Source organism: Pteropus vampyrus, unplaced genomic scaffold (genome assembly GCF_000151845.1).
Source record: "Pteropus vampyrus isolate Shadow unplaced genomic scaffold, Pvam_2.0 Scaffold222, whole genome shotgun sequence".
Classification (NCBI taxonomy): domain Eukaryota; kingdom Metazoa; phylum Chordata; class Mammalia; order Chiroptera; family Pteropodidae; genus Pteropus; species Pteropus vampyrus.
Window position 1 is genome coordinate 195339 of NW_011889003.1, and position 14875 is coordinate 210213.

General features: G+C 37.9%; 1 long non-coding RNA gene across 1 annotated transcript in view; it reads right to left on the reverse strand.

The window, feature by feature from the left end:
* LOC111747427 overlaps nt 1–14875 on the reverse strand; it is a 264308-nt gene that overhangs the window by 22615 nt on the left and 226818 nt on the right. The window contains exon 3 of the long non-coding RNA XR_002783525.1: nt 3952–4032. This is a non-coding gene — a long non-coding RNA (uncharacterized LOC111747427). The remainder of the gene's footprint in view (nt 1–3951; nt 4033–14875) is intronic.

Below are 14875 nucleotides of genomic sequence, written 5' to 3' on the forward strand. Positions count from 1 at the left end.
AAAAAAAAAAAATACCACTCCTTAGATGTTTACATTAAGTGTAAGATGTGAACCTTTTTTAGAGATATCAAATATGCAAAATCTATACTAAATGTATACGAAGATATGCTAAGTTCGTTGTGTAAAAAGAAATTGAAAGACTGAAATGCTCTCCCTCTTAGATCCTTCTCAGTCAGTATTAGCCTCGGTTATCTTCATTTCAGTCTTTTCATGGCTCCCTCGACCTCCCATCACCACTCCAGGAAGAGGTGGTAAGGTGCAGGCAGGGCAGTGGTATCACGAGTTCTTCAGAGATGAGAACAAACTCATACAAACCTCACAGCTTCCCTCTCTTGTTTTTCTCTCTTGGAATTTCTCCCAACCCTTTGACTGTGATGGGGCGCTGTGAAGAACACCTGTGTGGAACATGGTCCCAATGCGATACAACGTATATTTGAAATTGTTTTTAAAAATTCAACTAAAGACCACCTACACCAGTTATTCAAAAACAAAAACTTACTATAAAACCTATGTATTTGCTTATCGGCATATTATCCACTTGTTCCACTGGAATGTAAATATCATGTAAACAGGGATTTTGTCTTGTGTTTACTGAGTGAATGAGTGAATAAATGAATGATGAATGAATATCTTCTCTCAAACAGCAGTTATTATACAATTGCAGACTTATTTTCACACTGACAGAAAACAATAGGATTCACACTCCATGTTACAAACTTTACGGTCATTCATTTGTTCTCTACTAAGTCTTTCACACTTGCCCCTGCCACCTTTCTACCTCCCTTGCTCTCCAGCAACACTGGCCTTGGATCAGCTCCCAGAAGCTCCTTGCTCTCTTCTTTCTCAGGGCCTTTTGCCCAGAACACTCTCCTCTCCATCCTCAATTTCTTCAGGAAGGCTTCCCTGATCACCACTTAGACTAGATGTCATGCCTATATTTTATAGTCTCATAGTTTCTCATGTTTTGTTTTGTTTTATTTCCATCATAGTACTTATCATATTTATAAATATATTTGTGTAATTATTTGATTAATGTCTCCACCAACCCCACATCACTCAGCTATAGCAGAAGCCATTAATATCCCCACCATCCAGCACAGTGCCTGTCAGGTTGTAATGCTCAATAATTATTTATTAAATGAATTACGATTCTAGGAACATTATCTGTTACCAAATATATGAGTCCATGCTAGACTGTATTGTTCTCCCCTCTGGCTCAAGGTAGGTGCTTAATCAATACTTTTTGGTTAATTGAAATCATCATTTATCTACTGTGACCACATTCTCCTAAGTCTACATGACACTAAAAGAACTCGTTGCAAAATTACTGAAAAATCAGGTACTTTTCATTCTTTTTTCTACATACTAATAACGAAGAAGTTTGCTTTTTTCCCCACTGAATTTATTAGCTGTTTTTGACATTAAAAACATAACTGGGTGAAAAATGGTTGTAAGGGATTCAATTATTGAATAATCAGTATTTGTGTCTATGTCTGTATTTGAAAACATCTGGAAGTATACTTGGATTATCCTCTAGATATTTGATGTCTTGTGCTCTCAGCCTCTGAGATAATCTCTCTTTATTATTGTTCCTGGATAAAAGACATTCTGTTGACAAAATAAGTGTTTTTCATAAGGAGGCATTTACAGAACATTTAAAATAAAGAGTAGTGAACTTGTAGGCTAAGAGGATTAAATTAATATTTTTTAGGAAGAGGAAGAAGAGGTCTTTAATGCAGAAAACTGTAGAAAATTATAATTTCATATAATATTGTGTAATCGAGAAGCTAGTCACATAGGAAGCCCTGGGGAAGAGTATGGAATTCTTGGAGATCCTGGCAAAATGATTCTAGCCAAAGAAAGCTAAAGAGAGACACCTAGACAAGAAATTAGAAATAACTGTAAACTTGAAATCTATTTCATATACTTCACTTTAAAATAGATTCTTTACATATATCTTCCCTAACAATTGTTATCAGGACATCTGTGGCTAGGCAGTTTTTATTTAAATGTCTGGAATTCTGTTTAAGTAGTTTTTATTTAAGTGCCTGGAAATCTTAAACAGAATTCCAGGAAGTTCAAGAAGTTGAGGCAGTATTTGCTACTGAGGCCATCTTCTTGGAAAGCCCCAGTTAGGCAGTTTAGCCTCTGTTAAAGAGATCATCCTCACCCCTGCCTCGTTCACTCCTCTCACAGCCAACACTAGGCAAATGAAAAGTGGCTCATTCACTGCTTTGAGAGCTTTTCTGTCAATTTCTCATCCAAATTGTCCTCCATTGGGTCTGACAGATGCCTCGAATCTAAAGCATGAATTCCTGCAGCCTCTCCTTGCTCCACATAAGCCAGAGAAGAATAGAGCTGATTTGGGGCTCACTCTAGAAGGGAATGCCCAGTGAGGAATCGCCTGCCCCTGAGATCCCAGATACAGGAGAGAGACCTGGATGCTTGAGGAGAGGAAGGAACGACCAGCAGCCAATAGCAGACATTGATTCTCTTCATCTCCACGCCAAGGGGAAGGGTTCTGATGCTGAACTACACTCATGCTTTATTGCCTTTTGGCAAGAATACACTATTTCCTGTCTTTCTTTAGTTTGATGTTAGAAAGGTCCAAGGAACTAACACAATGGCTCCCATCACGTCTAGGATAGTGATAACCAGAGTGTTACAAGAAGAAAGACCCTCCCAGGCTGCCCGATCACTACCAACTTAAATGTACAAGTCTATCTTGACCTCCAAGGGAAATGCACTGGAGTTGAGACTTAGTTCTCAATGTCAAGGCGGGGCGGGGAGACTCCGAAACATTAGATTTTGCTTAGCATAATGTCAAATATTTCATTACTGTTCTACAGATCTCTTTAAGAGGACTGGCTACCAAGTTTAGAATAAAGACTTTTCACTTTTACTTTCTCTTGACATTCAGATGAGCCACGTTGCTCATGTAATATTTGATTAAACCACAGAGATTTGACAGGGATAGAAGAAGTGAGGTAAAAAGAGTTAAGTATATTGGTTTCACTTTATATCAACTTATCTCCCTTCCCTGCAATATTATTAAAATACAAAAAGCGCAGTTTTGTTCTCGTCCACATTTATTTTATTTTTGCCATTTGCTCCTCATATAAAACTATCTGGCTAAGTAAATATTAGATTAATATTCATGCCTCATATATAAACAGCTACAGAAAATATTGCCAGGGACTGAGCCATGTCACCTTGCTTATGAATCTTGTCTGGCTCTCATATGGGGCCATAAGCATATTTTGAAAAGTTTTCATGAAATTCATATACCAGTAGATTTCCTATTCTGAAAAGCCAATTTCCTAAATATTCAACGAGATTGCTTTCGAGACCCACATCAACACATTAGGAAGGTAATAATGTTCCTATCTTGACAGGAAATTCACTATTGTGGGTGTTGCTGTCCTAATTATACTGTAATAGAATTTCAGAATAATCTTTTCTGAATTAGAAAGCATCCGTTCTACTCTTTCTCATACCGACTGAGTAGATTCAAAAAGTAAGGAGGGGCACATGCACATCGCCTTCGTTTCCAGGAAGCAAGGCAGGTTTTTATCACTTATCACTGTTTTTTGTTTTGTTTTGTTTTTTTAAAGTAAATTTCTTATATTTAAATAAAGTTTCTATTTAATCAAAATCACCACAGAAGAGAACAAAATTTTTAAAAAATCAGAATGGGTACATAGTTTTATTTTCACTAACCTATAAACTTATCAAGAGTTAAAAATAGCAATGTGTGTGTGTATATATATATATATATATATACCTCATGACGAAGTTTTAATGACAGATGTAAGCTAGCATTTTCTATTTACCAAATACCGAAACATGAACACACAACAGTCTAACTAGGAAGAAGCATCTTTGCATTCTGAGTTATCATTTACACAATTTAAAACCCTTGCATTCAGAGAGGTTAAAAAAGTAACTCACAATATGCAGTCACGCGGTGCTTTGGGTCTCAGAGCCTCCCACTGTATCGCGACAGATTTTATCACCAGCAGTTCTATGGCCCTGCAATTGAGATCACCCATATTTAGTGACTATTTTACCTGAAGATTTGACAGCTCCGTAAAGCAGTTGATATAAAACTGTTACTTTTAATTCTTCTGTAGTTGCCTTTGCAAACAGGAAACAGAAAACACACCTACATGAACACTGACATATTTCAGCCTAATTGGTCTTTGGCTCAAAGTTCTCAGGAGTGAGTCTTATATCACAGGGAGTGACAGGTTTAGTCCCCAAAAGAGCAACTCAGGTCCTAGCATTTCAGTCTAAAATCCTTTAGACATGTGCTATGCAGGCAATTTATTACAGGGAGAAACAGGCATTCTTAAAAACATCCGTGCCTTATGGCCTTAATCCTGGAAGAACTATAAACTTTAGAATAAATTTATGTACATATAGCATACATATGTTTATATATACATACATAACTATACAATATATTAAGTAATATATTTTTAAAATATATACATTTATTATAATAAATAACATACTAAAATTACATATATAACTTTTTCCTGGAATATATATAGAAACTCTCATTCAGGAATCTTTTGACTATAAATAACAGAAAATCCAACTCACTTATATAAATAAATAACAAAACAATAAAATATTTTGGCTCATTGAACTATGGGGAAAAAACCCAGACGTAGGGGCGACCAGAGGTTCATCGTATCATTTTAATCTCTGCAATTCTCTTGACACTGGTATTCTCTGTGCATTGACTTGAATTTCCAGCTGCTTCCCCTCATGGTGCAAAAAAATAATAGTTGCAGCAGCTGAAGACCACACATCCATCTTCCAAGAGGACAAGGTTAGCACGCTGGCTATCCTAAGTTCTCACTAAGGTTACTCAGATTGCCACTTTGCTGATATAATGCCAGAGGTAGAGTCATATCTTACAATTGTGAACTGTCAAGCATGAAGACAAATGCCACATGCCATAAAGACTAAATTGAAGGAAGGTGCCCCAACACTGGACCTGGTTTGCTTGTTCCTAGGATGTTACATGAGGAAAAATAAACTTTTTGGTTAAGCCACTGTAGAAGGGTTCTTGTTGCATGCAGCTGAACATATTAATACAAAGAGGTTACACAACCATGTAATGACGGATCAAGGCTTAACCCCAGCTCTCTATAACCTGTCCAATGGCATTTCCAATAAACTCCACTGCCTCTCCAAAAGCAGAATTCATACGCTGAATATGACACAAACAGGCATTTAAATTTATGCTTCTTTCTCAACAAATAGCTCATTTAAGTGATCTGAGCCATAGTTCAAATGGTAAAAGGGAATTCACTGGTTTTGTTTTGGGTTTCTTTATCTTTTTAACAGGTGACATTCTGCCACTTAAAAAATCACTCAGGCAAGAATTGAAACTTAGATCAGTTGACCAAAATTTCTTTCAAGGCTCCCTAAGGGATAATTAGCCATCTTCCCAAATCTCACCGTGGGTGAATTTTCTTCCTGGACTTTCTCATTCCTTAGTTTTTAAAAGACAATAGAGGACTTGTGGGTCTGGCTGCACATGTAAAGAGCTTGAGGTCTCCACTCTGTCCTAACAACACGTAGAAATCAACGACTCCTCTTGGATCTATAAACCACTACTCCTAGGATCACAAAGACCAACAGAAGAAAACAGTCTTGGCTTCCCTGAGCAGACACTTGCCAGCACTGACCACCCTGGAAAGCAGTGCTGGGGTAGGAAAACCTCAACTGCAAGTGACCAACTGCTAGAGTCTCTGTGGGGACAACTCTGAGAGTTAAAAACTCCATGAGGACTCAGTCTTGGGGAGTCTTCACAGTACTGTCAGGTTTACCTCCAGGAGCTCTGGATTCTCATGGTAAATATCAGAAAAATCTCCTCAGGCTTCTAGAAAAAGGAGGGAGAAGGAGCCATTCTGAAATACAGCATTCCCTCCTTATCCACAGTTTTTCTTTTCATGGTTTCAGTTACCCTTGGTCAACCGCAGTCTAAAAATTAAATGGAAAACTCCAGAAATAAATAATTCATTGCACACCATTCTGAGCAGCATGATGAAATCTCCCACCACCCTCCCTGTCCAGCTCAGGACGTGAATCATCCCTTTGCCCAGTGCATTCACACCATAGACGCGCCCCACCCATTAGTCATGTAGTAGCTGCCATCTCGGTTATCAGATAGACTGTAGCGTTATCACAATGCTTGTGTCCAAGTCATCCTTATTTTACTTGATAATGGCCCCAAAGCCCAAGAGCAGCGATGCTGGCAATTAGGATATACCAAAGAGAGACTGTAAAGTGTTTCCTTTAGGTGAAAACGCCGAAGTTCCCTATGTACTAAGGAAAGAAAAAAATTGCATGTCAAGGATGCTAAGATCTACAGTAAGAACAAATCTACTACCCTTGAAATTGTGAAGAAAGAAAAAAAATTCTGTGCTAGTTTTGCCATCATACTTCAAACTGCAAAAATTATGGCCACAGTGAGAGTTGGGAGCTTAGTTAAGATGGAAGAGGCATGAAATTTGCAAGAGGAAGACATAAACAAAATATGCGTTCTGATTGATGGCAACGTTTTGTGTCAGAAAGCACTGAGCCTGTGCAAAGACTTCAGCATGGGATCCCCTGAGACTAGTAATGGCATTCACATAATTTTATTAAAGTATATTGCTATAATTGTTCTATTTTATTATTAGTTATTGTGGTTTATCTTTTTCTGTACCTAATATATAAATTAAACTTTATCATAAGAAAGTATGTATAGGAAAAAACATAGTACATATAAGGTTCTCTATCATCTCAATTTCAGGCATCCATCAAGGGGTCTTAGAACTTATCCCTCACCAATGGCGGAGGGGTAGTGGTGGTGGTGGTACTACTGTATGCCAGGTCCTCATAAAGCCTGCCCACAGGGAAACTAGTTAACCAGAGAGAAAGGAAAGAACTCTATTGCAGTGCATTGTCGCCATCCTGTTCCGCTTAAGGGGGAAGGAAGACACTGGGAAACACTTGTGAGGTTCACAGTCCAGAGGCATAGGCTCACTAAAACACTGAGACCTAATCAATCATAGGATGCATAGAACACTTCCTCTCCCTGAAAACCTCACCACCACATTACTAAAAGATCTATTTACAGCAGTTTCTTTTACCCGGTACATCATGTCTGGCTATCAAGAAAAAATTACCAGGCATATCGAAAGGTAAAAAACATAATTTGAAGAGACAAAGCAAGCATCAGAACCAGATATGGCAGGGAAGTTGGAAGACAACAGAACTCTCATGAAGGCTGGAATAATTTACTGAGCCAGAAGCCAAGGAGGAGCAGCACCCAAAAATCAATTGCAGAGGAATGAAGGACTTAGTTGTTAAAAGCAAAATGTTAAAACTTAAATATATATATATGAATGACATCTTTCTGACCTCCAAATGGGAAAAGAATTCTTAAGGCACAAAACTGCTAATCTTAAAAGGAAAGATTGACAATCTTTCCTACTGTAATATTAAGATCTGTTTATTAAAAGAAAGAAAACAGAAGGCGTGCCAATATCCAAACAATTTTGCAACATGTAAAATTAACGAAAGACCAGTATTCAGATTATATAAAGAAATGTTACAAATCAGTAAGAAAAGACAACACAATAGAAAAATGAGCAACAGATCTGACACATTATCACAGAAGAGAAAAATACAAATGGTGAAATGAACATATGAAAAGATGAACAACCTCATTTATAGTCAGGAAAGTGCAAATTAAATTGATGGTGGGAGTATAAATTGATATAAACACTTGGGAACAATTTAACCTTATCTTATGCATCTTATGAAGTTGAATGTTCACATACCCTCCAATTGAGCAAATTCACTCCTACCTACATTTTCTAGAGAAGCTCTTATAAATATGCACTGGGAGACTTGCACAAAATGTTTATAACAGCTTTATTCGAAACAGCGAAAAAGCTATATTTAACACAAATTCCACCAACAAGAGAGCAAATAAATAAATTGAGTTATAGTCATACAATAAAATATTAGACAACAGGGAAAATTAATAAATCACACAGACCTGCATGCAACAACTTGGGTGAACCTTAGAAACACAATGAATGGTAAAAAGCAAGCATCAGGTAACTATGTATAAATGACTTTTATTTTTAACAAATAAAGCTCAAGAACTGCAAAACTAAACAATATTCTTGTTTTGTAAACCTACATGTAATATATTTCTTACAGTTTTATAATCATTTAATCACATATGAAGATTCATGTAACTACAACTGCAATCAAGATATAGAACTATCCACCACCACACAGAACTCCCTCTTACTACCATTTAGAGTTTCATCCAACTCCTCTGCCTCCATTCCTTATTCCTGAAAACCATTAATCTGTTCTCCATCTTTATAATTTTATAATTTCTAGAATGTTAATAAATTGAACTATACAGTATGTGACCTTTTGATACTTTTTTTTTTTTTAACTTGGCATAATGGTCTTGAGGTCCATCTAATTTGTTGCATCCATCAATAGTTGTTCCTTTTTATTGCAGAATAGTATTCCATGGTTTGAATGTACCACAGTTTAAACACTTATCTATCGTAGGCCATTTTGGTTGTTTTTTGGCTATTACATATAAAGCTTCTAGGAAAAATTCTGTATAGGTTTTTGTTTTTCATTTCTCTAGGATAAATGCCCAGGATTTATCCTAGATTGCTGGGTCATGTGATAAATTTATGTTTAGTTTTTAAGAAACTGCCAAACTATTTTCTAGTGGCTATATCATTTTAATCACCAGCAATATTTGAGAGATTCAGTTTTTCTACATCCTTGCCAGCATATGGCATTATTGCTGTTTTTAATTTTAGTTGTTCTAATGGGTGTGTAGTAGTGATAGCTCATCACAGTCTTCATTTACATTTTTGTAACAGCTAGTGATGTTGAACATCTTTTCATGTACTTATTTGCCACCTATATATCCTTCTCAGTGGAAGAAATGTCTTTTTTTTTTTTTTTTTTAATGGAATTGGTTCCTTTTTAACTGTTGAGTTTTGAGTTCTTTACATAGTGTAGATATGAGTCTTTTGTTAGGTATGTGTTTTGCAAATGTTTTCTGTCTACAGCTTATCTTTTCATCTTCTTCACAGAGACCTTCATAGAGTAAACATTTTTAATTTGGATTAAGTTCAATTTATTTATTTTTCCTTTTGAAGATCATGCTTGTGGTGTCGTGTTTTAAGAACGCTTCATGCAGCCATAAGTCCTAAAGATTTTCTCCTATGTTTTCTTCTAAAAGTTTTCTAGTTTTATGTTTTACTTTTAAATCTATGATCCATTTTGAGTTGTATAAAGTATTTGCTCATTTGTTTGTTTTGTTCTGCCTACGGATATCCAATTACTCCAGCACTATTTTTTTAAAAATGTCTTTCCTCCATTGAATTGCTCTTACATAGTTATCAAAATTCAGTTGGCTATACTTATATGTCCAGCTTCTCTATTTTGGTCCACTGATCTGTGCGTCCATCTCCCTGCTAAGTTCACATGTAATAAGTCTTGAAATAAAATGATTTCTCCTACTTTATTCTTTTTAAAATTGTTTTAGACATTCTAGTTTCTTTTTTTCATATAAATGTTTAGAATAGTGTTGTCTATAGCTACAAAAGTCTTTGCTGGAATTTTTATAATAATTCCATTAAAACTGAATATCTATTTGAGGAGAATTAACATCTTTACTGTGTTGAATCTTCCAATTTATGAACATAGTACGCCTCTCCATTTATTTAGATCTTCTTTGATTCCTTTCATAGGCATTATAGTTTTCAGCATACAAATACTGTATGTTTCATTAGATTTTTACATATAAGTATGTCATGTTTTTGAGTGACTATAAATGATATTGTATATTTAATTTCAGTGTCCATGTACACATTGCTAGTATATAGAAACATAGAGCTTTTTTCTGTTTCTCTTATATCCTGCAACCTAGCTGAATTCACTTATTAGCTGCAGGAAGCCTTTTTTTTGTAAATTCCATTGGATTTTCTGGCAGATCATCATGTCATCTGCAAGAAAGAGCAGTTTTATTTCTTCCTTTCTGAATTGTATTCCTTTTATTTTCTCTTCTTACTTTATTGCACTGTGTAGAACTTCTAGTGCTATATGAGAAAGGGCACCATTGTCTTGCTCCTGATTTTATAGGAAAATGATTCAGTCTTTCATTATTAAGTAAGTTGTTAGAAGCAGGTGTTTAGTAGATATTCTCTATTACATTTTAGGAAGATCTCCTCTATTCCTATTTTTCGAAGAGCTTGTTTTTTTGGGAATCATGATTGATGTTGAATTCTGTCGAATGATTTTTTCTGCTCCAATTAGTGTGACCATGACTTTTTTCTTTAGACCATGGTAGATTATACTGATTAATTTTCATATCGAATGAGTCTTGAATCCCTGGAATAAACCCATTTGTCATAGCATATAATTATTTTTATATATTGTTAAATGCTATTTGATAAAATTTTGTTAAAGAATTTTGCATCTCTCTTCATGAGAGTCATTAGTCTCTAGTTTTCTTATCTTGTACTGTCTTTTTCTAGTTTGGGTATTAGAGTAGCTTCATGAAATGAATTGGGAAGAGTTCCTTCCTCTTCCATTTCCTGGGAGAAATTTATAGGCCTAATGTTAACTTTTCTTATATATTTGATAGAATATTCCAGTGAAACCCTCTGGGCCTGGAACTTTCTGTTTGGAGTTTTACTAAATTATTAATTTCCTTAGCTATAAGGCCACTCAAATTATCTGTTTTATATTACGTGAGTTGTGGTTTGTCCTTTTTGGGAAATCAGTTCCCTCCATATAAATTCTGAAACTTTGTTGTAGAGTTGTTTGTAGGAATTCCCTTGTTATTCTTTCAGTGTCTACTGGTCTGTAGTAATATCCCATTTTTTATTCCAGATATTGATAATTTGTGTCTTCTCACTCTTTGTCAGTGTTGCTGGAAGTTTATCAATTTTGTTGATCTTTTCCAAGAATCGTTTTTTTGTTTGATTATCTCTACTGTTCTCTTTTCAATTTCATTGATTTCTGCTCTTATCTTTATTATGTCCTTTCTTATGCTTGGTTTGGGTTCATTTTGCTCTTTTTCTCTAGTTGCTTGCAAAACAAGTTCCTGGAGAAGGGAGCTTGGATTATTGATTTGAGACTTTTCCTCTTCTCTAATCTTAAGTACGTAGTGCTATAAATTTTTTTCTCAGAACTTCTTTAGCGCAAAGTGCGGCGGGATCAAAGTTCCGGTGTCTGACTGGCTGGCAGAACCACTAATTCCAGGCCAACATCACCTTGCTGACAAATGAATTATACCGTCCTGAGGCCCTAGCCGGAGGCGCCATTCCGTAGTGAGGAAGGGAGGCTGGTCCTGGTGACTGGCTGGGAGACGGGGTGGCTGGCGCCATTTTCCCCACTGGGACTAGGAGGTGGCCTTGGCTCTCCCAGTGGGCTTGTTGGAGTGCGTTCAGGAGACTGGAGTGTCGCCCCGTTGGGAAGGAAGTAGTAGGGAGGGGTCGGACAGGATGGGACTGGGATACCCCACAGCTCCCTGAGGGCCCTTGGTGCCAGCTGAGGCACCAAGGTGTAAGATTGAGGCGTTACTGAGAGAACGAGGGGCCGAGCTTGTCATAACAGGAGGTTTGTGTTCCGCTTGAAAAAATTGGAGAGCGTTGGGAGGCAGATTTAGTCTTTCGCATTTCAGGTGGTTATAGAATGGCCAAGGGATTCAATCAAAAGGAAGTTAAACACGGCCTTCTTCTAAGTGAGGATAATTAAGATGTTTTGATTTACAATTGAGCCTATTTTGAGATGTTAATGTTACCTTCTTTTTGGTAGCGGGTGGGGAGCAGATTAACCCTAACTAAAGTATAGTTGAATAATTGGTACCCAAATATCTACCATGCAAAGGAAAATAGAACTTTGAGTTTCAGGTGAATACATTTTGTTCAGAAGTTTAAAGTAGTTATTATTTTTATGCCCTTATAAAAATGAAAAAGGTGATTAAAAATTGGATTAGGTTACTTGAAAGTGGAAGAATAGGTTCATTTAAAAGTCTTGTACCCAATGGATAGATCTCCTTTGTTACAGGGAGGTAAAACAAGGTGTTTTAATTTTTACTTTCTGTACCTTCCAGATGTTATATCTGTATTCGGTAATCAGAAATGTTATTGAAAGAATCAGAATACTTAAAAAAAATAAAAAAGAACCTCATTAGCTGAGTCTCACAAAATTTGACATGTTGTACTTTCATTTCCATTGACTTCAATGAATTTTTTTTATTTTAATTTCCTTGAGACTTCCTCTTTGACCCACAGGTTATTCAGTTTTTTGTTTCAGTCAGTTCCAAAGGGTTAGAGATTTTCCTGTCATCCTTCTCTTATTAATCACTAGTTTGCTTCCGTTGTATTCAGAGAATACATTCTGTATAATTCCAGTTCTTTTACATTTGTTAAGGTTTGTTGCATAGCTGATGGTTTATCTTGGCATATATTTTGTGGTGCTTGAGAAGAATGTCTATTCTGCTATTGTTGGGTGGATTCTAAATGCAAATGAGGTCTGGCTGATTGATAGTGTTTGCTCTTCTCCATGCCTGCTGGTTTTCTGTCTAGCTGCTCTATCAGTTGTTGACAGAGGTAAATTAAGTTTCCAACTCTCATTGTGGATTTTTCTATTCTTTTAGTTTTATCAGTTGGTGTTTCACATGTTTTCCTCTGTTGTTTGCTATATATTTAGGATTTGCATGCAGAATATGTACGTTTGCTGTTTTTTTGGTGGATTGACACTTTCATCATTATGTAATGTCCTTCTATGTCCCCAGTAATTTTCTTTGGTCTGAAATCTTCTTTATCTGATTCTTTCCTCTGTTCGCTCCATTCTACTATCGAGCCCATCCGTTGAATTTTTTTTTCATTTCATTTGTTATGTTAACTAAAAAAGGTAAATTAAAAAGAACACAAAAGTCAAATCATATTATATTTTTTCCTTCGCAGTTGTAAAAAAAACAACTCTCTTCCACTTCCTAATGAATGACTACATTGATGAGCAGGCAAGGGGTCCAATGGTCATGCGGACTGATGCGACTCACATTTGTAACGGTCTTGCTTCCATCCAACAGCCAGCTGTCTGTTAGAACATGGCCTGAGAGTTCCTCTCCAGAGCACTGTGGCTGCTCTGGGCACAACTGCCTCTGGGAGACAGGACAGGCCGTTGAGGCAGGAACAAGCAGTGTTTCAGCATTAAGCTATAAATTACTGCTACAGAGCAGTGGTCCCTCACCTTTTTGGCACCAGGGCCCAGTGCTCCTATGAGAATCTAATGCCTGATGATCTGAGGTGGAGCTGAGGCGGTGATGCTAGCGCTGGAAGCGACTGCAAATACAGATGAAGCTTCGCTCTCTCGTCTGCCACTCACCTCTTGCTGTGCATTCCGTTTCCTAACAGGCCATGGACCAGTACTGGTCCGCGGCCTGGGGTTTGGGGACCCCTGCTATAGAGCTCTCCTCCCTTGGCCTTTTCAATCCCCCACCCACCCACCCCAACTACCTCAACCACCTTGTATTCCTTCAGCCCTTCAGCTCCCTCAGTTCCCTGACCTTTTGCATGAGTTTTCATTTCTTGTCTCTCCTCTAGCATCTGCTTCCTGTGGCTTTCTGCTTGTTTACCTGGCCTGCGACCCATTTTGCCTGCATTATGACATTTTGTGCATGTGTGGATTCCCAGACTCAGCTCCTTGGCGGCTGTCACCTAACTACACACCACCTAGACACTTTAATGAGTTCACTTTCAGCAACACTCAGGTTGTTCTCCGAAGCTAACAGAATACAGACCTTTCTTCTTTTCAAGGTGGGGGTGGGTGAGGTGGATTTAAAGCCCACAGTCTCCTCTCTCTAGGAGATGTTTCTGTGAGGCCACCAGCTGCTTGCTATAGGTGCTCCTTCCATCCCAAGCCCAGCATGTGGAGGCAGGAAGAGAAATGGGTGGGAGGACAAATTAACACTGAAAAGCTTGATAAATACTAACAGCAATTACTAAAAATAACTAGGCAGAAGTAGTCTACTTTTAGGAATTTCATTTATGTCTTTGTGTTGGGGGTAAGGAGGAGGGAGAGAGGGGGAGTGGAGAGGGGGTGGAAATGTTAATGGTCTTGGGAGGTGGAGGCAGCAGAGCTCCCCGAGGCAGACAGCACCGCCCCACCCCCTCCCTGAAATAACTCCTTCTCTTCCTCAGCTTTCTCAGGCTTCTGCAGCTCGGCAAATAGCCCCTCCAACGGCATCCTCGTTCTTGCTAGCAGAGAGGAAAAGCAGCTAAGAGATTGCAGGCTGTTTTGCTCCTCAACCTGCCCCTCTCCCAGATGCAGAATAGCTCTGCCGCTTTTTGACCTAAGCTCCCAGAGGGCCCACGGTGGCTGGGATCAGTGTGTCTCCGCTGCCATCTGCGAGTCCCTGCTATGCAGAGTGTGACATTGCAAAGCCATGAATGCCACATGACACAATCTGCATGGTAAAGGCAGGAACTCACAGACTAGGAGTTCCACGTGTCCCCTCAAATGCCATGTGCTGGACATCCCTGCTGCCCCGTTCTAGGGCTGGGGATGTAGATAAACGACCCTGATTCTTTCATGGCCAGAATCTCCTGGTTTACAGAATGGAGGAGTGCAAGTCTGTTCAGTTCTGTTTTTGTCATTGTCCTTTCAACTAGTGAGTGATTTAATTATGTTGTGAATCGATATGGATGGCTAGAGCTGGAAGAAGAGAGAACACAAGACAGACAAACGGTATCGCTTGGATGAATTATACGCACACCTGTCCTGTGCAATCAGCAAAGAGGGAATATTC